Source organism: Gymnodraco acuticeps, unplaced genomic scaffold, assembly GCF_902827175.1.
Source record: "Gymnodraco acuticeps unplaced genomic scaffold, fGymAcu1.1, whole genome shotgun sequence".
Taxonomy (NCBI): Eukaryota; Metazoa; Chordata; class Actinopteri; order Perciformes; family Bathydraconidae; genus Gymnodraco; species Gymnodraco acuticeps.
In genome coordinates this window covers 4,192,552-4,207,968 of record NW_022990135.1, presented here as the reverse complement: position 1 = coordinate 4,207,968, position 15,417 = coordinate 4,192,552, and positions in this window count along the sequence as shown.

The following is a 15,417-nucleotide window of genomic DNA, read 5'->3' as shown; positions in this document are numbered from 1 at the left end:
TATCACACATGCCTCAGAGCTTCCAAAGCATTTCTCAGATCGAGTCTAATGCGGCCCCTTGGGTTTGGGTTCTTCCTCGTTCCCAGTGCGACATCAAAGCAGCAGGATTAGGTGCTGATTAAAAGAAGCTTCACGCAGAGACTCCAATGATAAAGACGCAATGAAAACACACTCCAATCAATAGAAAGACTATCAGAGGTGGAAAGTAACTAAGAACATGTACTACCATTTTGAAGTACTTCTAACTTCTAACATAATGAATCTCTAACAGAACTTTGCGTGTCTACATCAATAAAATGCTACTTGATGCAACAATATTGTCATATATTTAATAAAATAAAATGCTCATAAAAGGTGTTTTATGATTTTGGAAAGGCCTGTGTTCAGACTTTGTCCTGTGTGCATATAAAACCTATGTAACCTATATTTTGGATGGGATGGATCTGAGCTTCTTTGGCGTGAGATTTTCTCCAAGCAGTGTGGGAGCGGATGTCTCACTTCAAGAGCTTGACAGCTGGCAGCCATGCTATTAGCTTCATACGGGACGGGTGACGCAGTGGTCTGTGCATCAGATCAAGGGGGGTGCTGGGGAACTCCAGTTCGAAACCCGCTCCTGCCGCCACTGCGTCAGGCCGTTGTGTCCTTGGGCAAGACACTTCACCCGGATTTGCTCCTGTGAGTAATGTCCACAGTACATGTATGATATCAATGTGTACCTGTAAAAGCGCCTCGATGACCTCGAGGCGTGAAGATGGACGGTGTGGCGCAGTGCGCTGTGCAATGATCATCAGATCAAGGTCTGCGTCTGTAAAGCCGTTGTGTCCTTGGGCAAGACACTTCACTTGAACTTGCTCCTGTGGGTATTGTCCACAGTGACCATTGCATGTATAAAAAATATGTGTAATGTGTATTTGTAAAGCGCTTTGAGCATCTGGAAAAGCGCTATAATAAATGTAAGGAATTATTATTATTATTCATCACCGCAGGGATGTTCCTAACACAGGGATGTTCCTAACGCCATCCAAGCTCCTATTGATGTTTTCAAATTAAGCTTTCATCGTTTTTTATGACGGTACAACCCCAGAAAGTAGTTTGTGATTGTGTACAGACTGAGCGACATATTTAACGAGATGACTATGTGAAGAGCAAACACAGACTGTCGTTATGATGAGGAAGCTGTAGAAGACAAGAACTATTTAGTAGGGAGGGATTCTTGCCTAAATATGAGAAGATAGACGCCTTTTGGAAACAGAGAAATAACCCCTTTTCTTGGGGAAAAGGAACAATTCAACAAGCGGGATTCAAACACACCACATTATGTTGTTATTTACATTATTATTATAGTATTGTATACAGAAAACATTTCTAGTGTCATGCTAAGAAAGCCGTGTTTTATTGCTTAGGAATTACAAATGTAAGTGGAAGACGTTGTTGTTTGTTTTCTTAAAAGTTTCACTTTCACCTCAAAGGTTCCCGAGTCAAAATGGAACATAAACACACATATAACAGGCATGGATTGTGTTTTGTTCTTCCATAGTGACTGTAACTATAGTTGTTTAACATTGGGTCACAAGTCAACACTAAGATTAATAACTGGATTTTCTTTATAGGAATCTCATTTAAAAATCTGGCATACTTCCCCCCCCCCTAAATCCACAAAGAAAAACATAGAGGTAATCGCAATGATCATTTCTTGTAGAGTACATTTAAGGAATTTTGGACTTCAATTTAGTTTTTGTACAGCAGATGCCAAGAGGCCCAATCAGTGTTTTGCATGAAAGCCTTTCAAAACTAGAGATCAAGTTTGGCATTGGGCTAAAACAGTCACGAAATGTGTTTATACCTGTTTTTGATAGAACTGCTGATAAATCTCTTCTACAACTCTTTTGTAAAATGTCCCAAAGAGACACTTTCCTTAGAGTGGCACATGAAATATGAAACGTTATTTTACTCCCCTGAGAGAAACATCATTCTGTGACTGATCCAGCAGGGTGCCGTGAACCTGAGTCGCCCTGCGGGAGGCTGTCGATCATCCTGACAGGCGCAGTGAAATGTGGATCTCTGACAAGTCAGGGATCAACCATCTGCCAGCAAATGATGGCCTATGTCTATCGAGACGTGCCAGAGCCAATTTGAGAAATGTTCCATGGCAAAATATTGACTCATTAGAATTATTTTAATATGCAGATTTGAAAGTCAATAATAAAACGTGATTTCCTAAAGCTAGTTTCACATTATTATCCGATCCTGAGGAGAGATCTGTAAAAGATTTTGGGAAATAAATGTATTTGCTTTCTTGACCAGAGTTAGATGAGATCGGTGTTTCTTTCTGCCCTCGGCTAGCAGCGTTAGCATTCGACGAGTGACAAGTCACATGCCGGAGCTCTTATTTCACTGTGCAAATATCTTTGTTTGTGCCCTTTAACTTCATGGAGTATCATGCTTGAGGTTAACTTTGTTATTCAACAAGTCATAGCCAATATAGTTCCTTAAGTCAATAAGCCTGGTTTGCTTCAAATATTTGTTCATGACTTTGTTTTGCAAATGTTCTTAAAGTTGGTTAGCAAGGCACGGCAGGTATGTCATTCTTTCTTCGACAGCTTACGCAAATTCAGTCCATTCGTGAACAGAAATGCATTGTTGGAGTAATGGAGGAGTTCTAGGTACAGTTTACTCCCTGAAACCACTTCATGCCATTTTGGAGAATGTATCTGCTCTTTTATATTTGACGAAGTGGGAGAAAAAAAACTGTGGCACGTCTTTGAACTCGATGAGCAAAATATGTCTGGCCTTCGTTTCTTTAAAACGTTTGGGCTAGAAGGTCAAAGCCAAAATGAGCTTATGCCTCACAATTAGCTTTTGAGTGGATGAGTGGAGTGGATTCTTACGACTTCTCGGTAACAGGCGGTACTTAAGAGGGGTATCAGTCAGGCGATAACGTGAAACTTCGTACGGGTTATCCATGCAGGCAGGAAATCTGGTTATCAGAGTTAGAATATGCCAAAGAACGAATGTGATGAAGAAAAGAGAAAATAAGGGGATTGAAATTGTATAATGGACAAAAATAACACAGTCACTGAAAAAACTATGAGCAATAATAATATGCCTGTATATGACACAACAATGAATAAGCAAATATGTTTTGTAACGTGCATTTTCAGCATGTACTTACACCCGTCTAGAGACTATTTGCATGTATGATCTGCTTTCTGTACTATATGTGCATGACTGGAAGTTCACAGGATCAAACCTCCAGATGGTTGCACCATATGTACAGGAACTACTGAAACATGTGAGAGCTTTTCAGTCAAGCTCAGAACTCACACTACATCCCAATTTCAGCGCTGTGGAAGTAAAATGCCCCAAAATGAGTTGTTCCTTTCCAAGTTCAAAGAAATATGATAATTTCCTGAAATTTCAAAGGGAAGATAATGGCATTGTTTGCAATGTGTATACAGTTTCCTTGGGAAAACAGAGGACGCATGGGCACTTTCACAGCCTAACAAATCCACAAACAGTCTCTTGAATTAAGTCGCCTCAAAGTGATTTAGCTCCGCGTTTTGAAGCTCTCCTTTACCTATTATTCTCCTGTCTCTTTCACTGATGGGACACACACAACACAGTGACCAATTACAACCTCTGATTCTTGTTGTATCGGCCAGTATGCAACATCTAATGCAAAAGTGTCACTGGCTTCTATAGAGAGTGTTTTTAGCCTTAGTGTTGATAAGCTAGCCATTTTTAAAGCCTGCTTATGTTGTGTCTGTTACAGCAGGTGATGCTTTATCTGTCTGCACAGGATGCGTTCAGGCACAGTTACGAGTGTAGGTCACCTGCGTTGCGGCATGTTGATACATCGCATCTCCCCCTCTCTATGATGGCCATCTTTACACTCCTTTTAAACATTGCTGTTTTGGACAGCAATGAACGACCGGCTTGTTGGACACTTACACTTTTTAACACCTTGTTTTTCTGGCACAGCCTAAACCTCGTCAGTTAGTCCAGCTTAACCTCATTTCAGACGGCTACTTGTTTTCTAGGAAATACATTCCTAACAAGGCTGACTTAGTCTGAAGAAACAGACCCCAGGCAGAATATCTGACAAGGGGCCAAGACATATTTCTGTCACTCACTGCTCCAAAAAGGCTATACAGAAAAATATGGGATTCACATTCTGCTAAAGTGTGTCACTCTTAAAGAGAGAAGGCTTCAGAGTCGAGGACTCTCTTTAGACCAGCACCTCTTTACCAATAGTGGAAAGGTCGTGTGCATCCCAAAGACAGCTTTAAAATCCGCCTCAGGTCGCAACGATAACACCTTCTTGCTCATTTTCCCCAATCTTTGCTCAGACAACACAAATATAATTCAAATGTATTACGATGACCTTTCTGCATAGACAGATAAACTATGCTACATTTGGCCAATTTATATATCTATGACCAGGATAACAAACATAGCTCTTCTTCGTTCATCACATACATTTCCTACAATGTTAACACCTAACTGGAACCATATTGCTGTGACACAGAGGGGAATATTATACAAAGAGAACATGAGGTTTAATTACAGTTAACGGTTCACCATCTGTTCCATGTGTGACCACAGGCGTTAGTAAACCATAGCTGATTATGCTTTATGTGTAATTGTCATATATTTTGAAATTCTTATATTCACACTATCGTTCTTTCTTATGTGTGTGCAAAGGATGTGTGGGTGTGTGTGGGTTGTTTTGAACTACCTTTGATTCGTTTCACACCTAAGACACACAGCCCAATTTGATTTGGCAACACAAGATTTGTTGTTGATTATGCAAGTTTGCAGAAACAGAAAACAAAATACAGTGAGTTAAAAGACACAAATAATGTCAAGTCAAAATAATGGGGTGAATGTTAAAATGTTGTAGATGTTAGTGCCAGGCCCAATTTGTCAGAAGAAATATGTGGCCATGCTGCCTTTAAGCTAGCTTAGAGAAAAGCAGCTTTACCCAGACAGGAAGGAATGATGCAGATGTGGACTCTTTAATGCTCACACCTTTAAACAGCCGTCAGTTTATGATGCTTTTTCACTTCAAGCACCATTAACATTCAAAGTGATGTCAGCTATCTCAGGCGCCATTTCACCTGCAATTTCATCTCTATTAGAGGAGATTCCTGTCCTTGCAGACGCAGGCCTTGTTCCAAAGTGATGAATCAAGCTAATGTTCTCACTGTCAGATACCTTCTTGGTTTGGAACACAATAATGGCTTTTTGTTTTTTTAATGCGTCTTGCAGTAAAATGTGTTTGGCCTTCAGCCGTGGTTCTGAATTCATTGCTGCAACAACACAAGAGAAATAAAAAGGAACTAGCTTTTTGACAGTGGGCTTTTTCGCTAATGGGTTCACATCGTGTTGTTTTAAAGGATAGACCTGTTATGGAAATAAGGCAGTGCAATTGTTCCCTCCATCCCTCTTACCTTGAATGATTCTGGTTTACTTTCAACGCAAGTTTGCCTGTTTGACTGTCTGTCTGCCAGCCTGCTCATATTGACTGTCTTATTTTATAATGACACCATGGTTGTTGGCAGGCGATCGTTTAGCTCACCAGAGGAGAGTAATTAAAAACTCCTTCCTCCTGTAAATTGACTTTTCACATGCTTGTTAAATCTGTTTTTTATTGCCTGTGCTTCTCCATTATCCTCTGTATGCTAGAAATAAAAGATGCCTTATATGCTCAAAGGACTTTCGTTAGGAGAGGGCTTCAGAAAACACAAACTCCCAATGTTGAGTGATGATTTCATCTTATTCCTTTTTGTGACTTTAGAAACTGATTTATTTATGAGGAAAGAGTCATAATTCAAACGACGAGACAGCAGCTTCCTGAGCCTGCACGCTTGCAGCATTACCAATGGCTTCCAACTGATCACTGTGCTCAAAATAAAGTCATTCGGGAAATAAATCGAAATGTTTTGTACTGATACTTAGGATGCAGCTATTTTACCCTCAGTTACCTCACTTTCTTCCAACCTCTTAAGAGAGCAAGAGTACTCCAAAGCAACCTGACTGTGAAGAGGACATCCTGAGCTGTTGGACCTGAAATAGCCACTTTGCCACTCTTACTTTGTACCTGAAAAATCTCTGGACCTTTTACCAGAGATGTTTTAAACAACACATGTCCCAGATCTTGTTTTTCTTGCAGCAAGTGAGATGGAAAGGTTCAAAGTCATGTCAGAACGCTAAGGGCAGAGTTATCATTTCAACATCTGTGATTATGCGTAACGTATATTAAGCAGATGCAGCTGTAATATGTGACAGTCTGAACGGCCACTCAGCAACAAGTAATAGCGATGCGATCTACTGGCCATATGTGGAACGCATCTGCAAAGCGGACAGTATAAAACAAACTAGCATTCAAGTTATTTCCAGCTGCCCATGTGGAATCCATTTGCGAGTTTAACCAAGGCTTAAATATGATTGATATGAAATCCTGATACCAGGAATCCAGATAGCAAAACAATTCAAAATGCATGATTCTCAGTACCATTTGATGCTACTGGTACTACCAAACCAACTTGAACATACTTCTCTGAATTCTGATTTATAATGCGTGGTGTAAAACGAAATGTCGGTGAGCCAAAGCATTACCTTTGACTTGTTTTCCTACACTGTTAACCTTAATCCAGGACCAAATAAGTTATAAGTAAATGACTCCTGTATAAAACATCTGTAATGTACCACGTATGCTGTTTTTCTGTTCATCTCCTCAATCTGGCCACAGGCCAAGGAGCTGAGTTATTTAGAGTCAAATTACTTTTATCGACGGAAGGAAATGATTTTAAGATGAATGAGTCATTTGCAAGCATTCATTTTCCCGGAGAAGATGTATGGGTTTTGGAGAGGGGGGGCGAAGAATCTCAGTAAACAAACACAGCCATATTTCATCTCCCACTGTACTGTACTTTTGTTTTTTTTACCAAGAAAACTGCATTGAACAAGAGCTACTTGACTTGAGTCAGAAAGCAGCTTGTATTTACATGCAGTCCTCGTCTCTCCACGCCTAACACTCCCCTCTGATCCTCACTCTTTGGCCCCTGCCAGATTATAATCAATGTGTGTGGGTGATGGTGGCTTTCTAAGTGTTTGCAACCTGTTATTTGTCCGTCCCCTCCAGGTAATCAGGATGCCTCAGCCTCAGCCTCAGCTCATCGCACGCAGCACACTGTCCTGCATGCTCAAACTCTCCCTTTGTGGGGAGAAACCATTAATTCCATTGATTGTGCGCTATTTTTGCCCGTGCGCACATGTCGTAATCACTGAAACACACCAATTACATTATTTGATTAGCACCCATGAACTTTTCTGCTATTTTAGAGACATTTTTCAGATATTTTCCCAGCTTCTAATAAGGAACTGCATTAATAATAGCTGTAATTTCCCCCTGAGTAAAAGCCTGAATGTGAAGTCATTAAACCTGGATTTCAATTGGACAGATTCAGGTGACAGCCCATTGACTTCACTTTATCCAAAAGAATGAATTACAAAGATTTGACACCCGTGGCTAATGGGCTTTTCAAACAGACGGCTGACTTTAAATCAGAGCATGGTTAAGTAACTAAGTGGTTGACTTGTCATAACTCTTTGTGCCAGTGACAGCTCCATATAATAATAATAATAATGTAATAATAATGCATTTGATTTATAAAGCGCTTTTCACAACTCAAAGACGCTTTACAGTATGAGGGAGGGTAGACAAACAAGGACAGGCAAACAAGTAAGTAAAAAATAAAAAGGCAGTCAAGAGGAAGTTGATTGAGAGGGGGGGGGCTTATGGGTAGACAGAGTTGAAAAGATGTGTTTTGAGGCAGGACTGAAAGACTGTGAGGGACTCAGAGTCACAGAGATCTTGGGGGAGGGAATTCCAGAGCCTAGGAGCTGCCACTGAGAAGGCTCTGTCCCCAAAGCTGCAGAGTGTGGATGTGGGAATGGATAGGAATCTGGCTGCGGTGGATCTGAGGGACCGTGGGGGTTGATAAGGAGTGAGAAGGTTTGTGAGATAAGGGGGGGCCAGATGGTGGAGTGCTTTGTAGGTGAGGACCAGAACTTTGTAGTTGATGTGATGGGAGACAGGAAGCCAGTGGAGGTCTTTGAGGACTGGGGTGATGTGATGCCATGATTTGGTATGCGTGAGGAGACGTGCAGCTGCATTTTGAACCCGGAGTCTATAGAGGGATGTAGTGCTGATGCCGTAAAGAAGTGAGTTGCAGTAGTCAAGGCGGGAGGAAATGAAGGCATGGATTAGTCGTTCGGCTGCGGGGCAGGTGAGAGAGGGTAGGATTTTTGCAATATTGCGGAGGTGGAAAAATGAGGTTGAGACTGTTTGGCGGATGTGAGGTTCGAGGGAGAGGTCAAAGATTACGCCAAGGTTGCGTGCCTGATTGGAGGGAGAAACAATGGTGCCATCGATGGTGAGAGTTATGTTACCTTGCTGAGGGTGGATTTGGAGCCGATTAGGAGGAGTTCTGTTTTGTTGCTGTTCAGTTTGAGGAGGTTATGTTGCATCCAAGTTTTAATAGCTGTCAGACAGGAATCGATGTGGGTAAGGGGTGGGTCATGGAGGGATTTGGTGCTGAGGTAGATCTGAGTGTCATCAGCATAGCAGTGGAAGTCGAGGTTGAAGTGGCGGAGTATCTGACCGAGGGGGAGGATGTAAATGATGAAGAGGAGGGGGCCAAGTACTGATCCTTGAGGAACGCCTTATGTAACTAGCATCCTAATTCATAACCTGCTTTATTTGACAGTAAATGGGATCAAAGTTTACTAAATAAATATTATGCTTTATTGAAAAAGTGTAACAAAAAAAGGCACGTTTTATCTTAGAAATCTATACAATCAGTGGAGACGCCCCCTTCTGGATATTATATTAGAGAATTTGGGTTTAAGGCATTGGCTTCTTTTTTATCAGATCTAATCCAGTGCGGGAAAAAACCTCCCTTATTTTGAATTATCCAAGGCTAGTTAGAATAGCAATTTACAGTTTGTATTTGTTGGATAGCTTCCGGAAAACGATAGGAAGTTACCGGTGTCGAGAACTCTAAATACTTTAGTTGGCTTTTACTCCCTAACACACATACATCATGCATGCTGCAAATGAAATGTAATGTCACACTGCAGCAGCGGAACAAATGAAGTACACGCTGTTATTTCTGTGTGCCAAGTTATATGCCTTCTTATCCCTTCTTGTAATTAATTTCTCGCTGCATCTTTATTGTGATTATGCTGCTGAGATTTGCTCTCCCCAAGAAGGAGATGACAATATCAAATTATTGGTCAGTGGCAGTGTGTGTGTGTGTGTGTGTGTGTGTGTGTGTGTGTGTGTGTGTGTGTGTGTGTGTGTGTGTGTGTGTGTGTGTGTGTGTGTGTGTGTGTGTGTGTGTGTGTGTGTGTGTGTGTGTGTGTGTGTGTGTGTGTGTGTGTGTGTGTGTGTGTGTGTGTGTGTGTGTGTGTGTGTCACTTAAACACGTGATGAATGATTCATGCTTTAAAAATACAGACGCAGCGTAAGGCAGGTAGAGGGGAAGATGTGTGATATCAGTTAAATGTCTGGAGCCGGCAGCGTCTCACAAGCCATCTGGCAATTGTGACTTTTTACAGATTCTTGAAAAAAAATAAAAATGTGCTGGACTGCTCGTATTACATTGTGTCAGTTCAAATTCAGATAGAGCCGCTACTGTTGCCAACAATGCAGAAGAGAGTGTTCACAGCTTGCCAGACTCCATTAAAGTCAGTTTGTGGTTTATATCAATAAACATCCAGGAATTCATACAGTACAACATTCAGAGTGACAATCATCCTGTGCCTTCAGGGAATAAAGCCCAGAATGCATCTCTCATCATAAGAACCCTTATCCTCGCCTTAAAAATTAAGCCACCTGTGATCAGACAGTGAAAAGAAACATCACCTTCAGAGGGTTTCCCATCAACATGACCTCCACCTTCTGCAGGACTACTGATGACTGCATCACAACCAACAGCACCCTGAGCACACTACAGGTGAATAGGGTAAATCTTCCCCAGTTGATATCTTCAATAAGATAAATGTTATATCTATTACAAGTTTCTTTGTATATATGCAAATATCGTATTATTTGCATAGATCTCCGCAACAGAAAAGTGGACATTAGATGAAGCCAGGTTCAGAATTGTTGTTTCTTTTAACCGATATATTACAGGGGTAGACATTAAGGGTAAAAAGCCACTGGCCCTCCGGGCCGGTGGATTTGTATTGTCACTGGTCCCACCATTGTAACCACTGGCCTGGAGCATTCGTCCGAAAAAAATCGACTAATAATGAAGAAAATTAACACATTTGTTGCAATAGTAATGTATGCACAAACTACATTACTACTTGTACTACAACATTTGAACAATCAGTTCTTCCTCATTTTCCTCAATTGTTCATATTTGGTTTATTAAAATAATGATATTGTGGTCATTGTTAAAAAATGTCTGCTATTATGAGTATTATTATTTGTATAATGCACTTTCTGCCTTGCTGTCATTAGGAGTTAGAAATGTAATGGCTATAGATTAGATTAGATTAGAACCTTCATTATCCTAAACTGCTGGGACATTTCCCTCTAGCCAATACCTTTATATTCTCTACTCTTCACTTACTTGTCAGCATAGGTCGGCATTGATGTACAGAGCCGACAGAAGACCTTGTTTATATTGGCATCATATTGAGAGGTGCAGCCAGTGACGCGTCATAAAACCAGGAAGTAAGCTGCTGGTTCCCTCGACAAAAAGCAATGAGATTTCTCCACAGGGTTTTGGAAAATAGCTGGAAATAAGGTCTGTGGAAAACAAACCTGTTTGATAAATGCACGTTTTGTTCAGCCGGATAATCTCCACATGTCTACCCTACTTTTATAATTTTCGAATCATAAATCTAATCGATAGATTATAAAAGGGTTTTAGAATGCGTCACTGCACCACTAGAAGCCAACTCCATCGATCAAGCTGAAACTTTCTCTCCCTCTTCTTATCATGCTCCCTGTCACTCTCCTTTAACTCCTCCGGTGACTTTCTTTTATTTGAAGATTGTTTTTTTGCCCGGCGCTTGGCCGGTTACCGCTGGTATTAAAAACATTTTTGGCGAATGGTTAGGTGGCGCGATAGTCTGTAGTGAAGGAGCGCGCTCACGGGAGCCTGCTCGCGCTGCGCTCCGCAGCAAACAGCTGTTTTCTTTTCACCCAACAATGACAAGCGACTCACGAAACGCTATGTTGTAGCGTTAATAAACGAAACAATTTAACTAAATTGCTAGTCAAAATACCAATACCACAGGAAACTTTTTTTTTAAACAATATTTTTAGTGGCCCGAGCGGGCAAGTGGAAAGTACGTTATGCTGGCCCGGGGTGTCTAAATAGTGCTTCCGGGCCAGCGGGCCATTTATAATGCCGAGCCCTGTATTAGAGTCAAGTGAAATGTAATACTTCATAAACCAGAAAATGCTGCCAAGAACAGAACATTTATTTTTGCAAAAGGTACAATGATTAGGGCCGTGAGTGCTATGTGAACAAACAGCTCGGAAAACCTTCAAAATGATAGATCGTATACAATCAGATAGGTGTGGGGGGAACTTCTGTGTAGCAATGCAGTGGGAGTCACCGACTCATGAAGGAGACACGGGATGAGCAGGAGCTTTGATGTCAAACACTGATGGTTTATTTAGTCGTTTCGGCGGGAAGATTCCCATCACAAGTCACAGCAGCCGCGGTCTGACTGCACGGGAGAGTTGCCACGTCAATTCTGGAGCGCCTCTCTCTCGTTAGCCCATTTAACTGGTTTCACAGAGAGTAATCAACATATTTGAGAAGATAGCCTAAACAGCTGGGAACACTGAGTTACTTGCATCTGACACTTATGGCCTCGAAGATTTCACACCTTGGAGTCCACAAACACCGAGAAGGAAGCGTCCCAGTGTACCCACAACAATAAACCATCTGTGACCTAGGGTTGCCCGGTCATAGAATGGGAACAATAACATTATGGCTGAAGCAGCCTATCTCCTTAAAGGAGATAACAGACGTCAGGGTTGGTCATGCACGTCATATAGGAGTCTAGGACAATTATATTTATTTCCTTAACAATAGGGATCCATTTTGAAAGTTATCTTTCCAAAAGTCTGAAAAAAGAAGCAAAAAAAGCCTTTAGAGAAGTAAAATAACAAAAGGCTCCAGGAGCTTGTTCGACAGAGTGCACAAGACAGATGGGAAGTGTGTGACCAGAGGGTGCACGACTGCAGAGTCACTGGACTTCAACAGAGTGTGTGTGTTTCAGTGTGTTTTTACACTTCCCTCAGGCATAAGGGATCATGTCAACACATTATTCTCCTTCAGTGCGATGTCAAACAGCCGAGCTCCTCAGGCCAGAGTACAGTATAACCCCGCAGCTGTTCTTCCAGGATTTATGTCCCGCCCCCTCCTGATTTAGTTGCTGCAGTTGGGTGCACGAGCCCAGGCCTTGTTGGCGATGGTAGCCGAGGTGTTAGATGCCAGTTTGTTCGATAAATAAACTGGTATTGAAAAGGAAGTGGGCAGTGAGAGGATTAGATGTGGGAGGGATTCTGGCATCTCCGATTCATTTAGAGTGATAACCAACCCGGTATCACGGCAAGACGTGAACATGTGACGGTTTACCATGCTGGGAGACGTGAAGATGTCACGGGTTCGTCCCCTTCAAACGTGACAGCTACACGGTATTGTTAACCAGTGGAGAAATAACCGGAAATACCAAGCAAATGCTACCCCGACGTAATGATTTATTTTGTAATAGTCACACTCGATTACAGCGATTTTCTTGTTGCCCCAGCTGGTCGACACCTCTTTTAGCAGAAACAAAGGCTACATTAATGTATTAAATCGATGTTAATCCATGCGTGTGGATGTGGAATTAACGGACGTGACGTTGTGCGATTCAGTTGCCAAGCAACAGCTTCGGTTCATGTTAATTTACAAACTATTCAACTACAACCGTAGTTATATTTAAAAACATGTTAGAAGGCCTCACGAAATACTTTAATGCACATTAAAATGTAAATGTGAAGGAATGTGTGTATAACAAAATACATCGGTCATTAAACGAAACCGGAAACAGACGTAGGCAAGATCCTCAGCTCGATGATTGGATGGAATATAAAAGTCAGCCGAATTAGTGTTGATACTGCAAGGAGACGCATTGTGTGAAAAATAAATGTAAGATGTTGTTTAATTGCTTATATATTTATGATCCACGTCACATCTTCAGTTTTGGCGGCAGTTCTCCTGTTTGTCCAGAAGTCTTCTCAGCAGCATAAATAGAGAATTACGGCAGATATGTAATATTTAATGCAGCCGAACCGTGTATTACAATGCCGTTATGTGATGACTTTCAAACAGTAAAGCAAGCACACTCGGAATAAAGTATTATTGTATTTTTTAAAAACGTTTTCAGATTTCACATCACATAAACACCAAATCCCAGCATGCATTGCGGATAACCATCCAATCATCGAGCTGAGGATCTTGCCTAATGACCGATGTATTTTGTTATACACACATTCCTTCACATTTACATTTTAATGTGCATTAAAGTATTTCGTGAGGCCTTCTAACATGTTTTTAAATATAACTACGGTTGTAGTTCAATAGTTTGTAAATTAACATGAACCGAAGCTGTTGCTTGGCAACTCAATCGCACAACGTCACGTCCGTTAATTCCACATCCACACGCATGGATTAACATCGATTTAATACATTAATGTAGCCTTTGTTTCTGCTAAAAGAGGTGTCGACCAGCTGGGGCAACAAGAAAATCGCTGTAATCGAGTGTGACTATTACAAAATAAATCATTACGTCGGGGTAGCATTTGCTTGGTATTTCCGGTTATTTCTCCACTGGTTAACATGGGTTAACAATACCGTGTAGCTGTCACGTTTGAAGGGGACGAAACCGTGACATCTTCACGTCTCCCAGCATGGTAAATCGTCACATGTTCACGTCTTGCCGTGATACCGGGTTGGTGAGAACACACACCGGGCTTTTTGTGTAAGTTGGCGTTTCTTTTGTTTGATGTACACACGGCTCAATGTTGGATTTCACTCTGTAGGACTACATATATATTTTTCTTTTTATTGTTTTATATTCTTTAACCTTTAAAATGTTTAATGCTATTTTATTTCTGAAATATGTTGGACTGTTTATTTCTTGTGTCTTAATTTCTCTTATGTACATTGCCTTAGTTTTTTTATGCTCCTACCTACCTACCTACCTACCTACCTACCTACCTACCTACCTACCTACCTACCTACCTACCTACCTACCTACCTACCTACCTACCTACCTACCTACCTACCTACCTACCTACCTACCTACCTACCTACCTACCTACCTACCTACCTACCTACCTACCTACCTACATCCATCGATATGGTGCATTTTCACACTGAAGAAACAACTGGGAATCTTCAAGTTTCACAGTCTAACAACCTCTTAAAGTTCAAAAGTCTCTCCCCTTCCCCAACTGCTCAAAGTGTCTGACAGTCAGCCTGGTAAAAAGGGCCCAAGGGATGGGAAATGCCAGGTCCATCGACATGTAGTCGAGAAAAGAACAAAAAAAAGGGGGGGAAATGAGTGGGAGATGTGCGAGCGCTGCTGTGGGAAACTGCATGAAATGCCTCAGAGAGGAAATCACAGTTAGACCAGTGTAACAGCCAGGCTTGCCATTTAGAAATTGAAAGCGTTGAAGATGAACTAAAAGGTTTTTGTGTCCACATTACCTCGGGTGCTCGTCAAAATGTGGCATCCCGTGTTGAGAAAGACAAACGATGGTTGCTTACATGAAAATGTATTTGCATGGTCAATTTCTATCAAGTATTTGATGTTATAGTAGACACATAATGGCAACATATGTTAGATATTTTAGTATGAGCTACATCATACTATACTTTATTTTCACTTATTTGTATATGCACTTATTTCTGTAAGGGAATCTATACATTAAGATTTCAAAATATATGCATCAAACTATTTGCATTACATGTTTTGATGTTGATCCAGATTTATACAATCCATGTAGCCTGCATAGTGCACGCTCTTATATCTAAAAAGGTCAAATAACGCCCCCTTGTGGCTGCATCAAGGTATTACGTTGGTTTTTGTCAGTAGAAGAATGGCAAGGCAAATATCAGATGCTGCATCAGTAATATTCTCATCAAGACTCTTTATATATATTTACCTTTGATACTGATGTTGCTTAGCTGAGTCCTAATGGAAGTAATGCCAACAACAGCTGATGAGATGATGACCTCAGACTATGAGCAGGGTGGGTGGAGTAAGAACTATTTTTCCCATAGACTCCCTTGCAATTAAATAATAAACACCACAGCGGGTGCAAAAAGC